This window comes from Equus przewalskii, chromosome 12, assembly GCF_037783145.1.
Source record: "Equus przewalskii isolate Varuska chromosome 12, EquPr2, whole genome shotgun sequence".
Taxonomy (NCBI): Eukaryota; Metazoa; Chordata; class Mammalia; order Perissodactyla; family Equidae; genus Equus; species Equus przewalskii.
Window position 1 is genome coordinate 24185665 of NC_091842.1, and position 1720 is coordinate 24187384.

Below are 1720 nucleotides of genomic sequence, written 5' to 3' on the forward strand. Positions count from 1 at the left end.
ATAAAAGGACCTTTTGCCTCAAAAAAAATTTTTGTTTCTTCATTAGTTTATCATCAGCTTATCAGCTGACACCAGCACGCGGGACTAAATTTTCATCCTGTCCTAAGGATCCTTTCCAAATTAGTAGAATATAATAATGTTGGAGGACAGAATGTTCTCTTTCCTCCTGGAAGGTCAGTTTGACATTGTATCCCTTTGTCATGCATCACTATAAACTCTGTCCTTTTATTCTTGGCACTGTTAGGTCCTTGGGGTTGATGGAGGCAGTTGCTTAGCTCTTGATGAGATTTAGTTTGAGAGATCTGTCATAAAGTAATTGCTCTTTTACCGAAACTTCTAGTTTGTAGGAGGGAGGGGACCAAGGGCTAATAGGAAGTAGTGTCAGAGGTGGAGGGACGGCAGAGAATCTAATGGCTGAGGGATGAGGCTGCAGAAGGACTGTGGAGTCTGGTCTGGGATTGGGTCCACACGCACACCTGCTTCCCTGCCGGGGAGTACCTCATGTTGCCAGTTCCTTCTGTGTCACTCTAGAATTACTGGAGGCATATTAGGCAGACGTACTTGCCTCCTTTCTCAGTAATAGGAAGCATTCGTTATTATGCTGCACCTTTTTTAATACTTAAGGTATTCTTGGAAAACTGCAACATTGGAGCATAAGGAGCTTCGTTGTTTTTTACAACTGCATTTATTCAACAAATAGCTTGAGTGCTTATTAGGCACTGCAGATCCAATAGGGAACAAAACAGGCTACATGTGACTCCTTTGATTGGAATGTACCTTTAATTTAACATCTGGGGTAATTTGTTCTTCTGGCTATTTTAATCCCCAAGGCAGCTGCACGTTTTCCCAAAAAATGCATCTGTGGTTGTTTCTGCCTAAGATCATGAAATCTAGCAGTACTGCCACTAAAAGGATTGCTTTGCTCACATCTTCACCATGCACGTGCTGTGAAATGGCTCACTCACATCATTCTATAGCTGGTAAGTCCCAAAGGAGCAAGAAGGAGAAAAATTCACTGAATTATCACACACAGATAATTCTCTGGTAATACTATTTAGGATCTGGGTGTTCAAACAACAGCAGAGGCCTTTCTGCTCTAAGAAATTGCTGCAATGTTCTTTGAGACCTGTGTGCCACTATAAATAGGCAGCGCACTGGCCAAATGTAGCATTCCAAAGTGTGTGTGAATTAGAACAGAATAAATGGGATTGCGTATGTCCCTGCTTCTCGGGATATGTGCCAAGACCCCCAGTGGATGCCTGAAACCACGGATAGTACTGAACCCTCTAGCTACTCTGTTTTTTCCTATACATACATACCTCTGATAAAGTTTACTTTATAAATTAGGCACAGTAAGAGATTAACAATAATTATAATATACTGTAATAAAAGTTACCATAGATCTTAGCAACCTCAGCATATGACTTTTTTTCTTATTGAGAACTTTCACCTTCTCACTTAAGGGAAGCACTTTATGGCTTCTCTGGCATATCTGAATTGCCAGCATCACCAGTCTTGCACTTTGGGGCCATTGTTAAGTAAAATAAGGGTTACTTGAACACAAGCACTGTGATACCAAACAGTGGATCTGATAACCAAGATGGCTAGTAAGTTACTAATGGGCAGGCAGTGTAGACACGCTAGACAAAGGGATGATTCATGGCTTGGGTGGGACAGAGGAGGATGGCGTATTTCATCACACTACTCAGAAAGGCGGCAA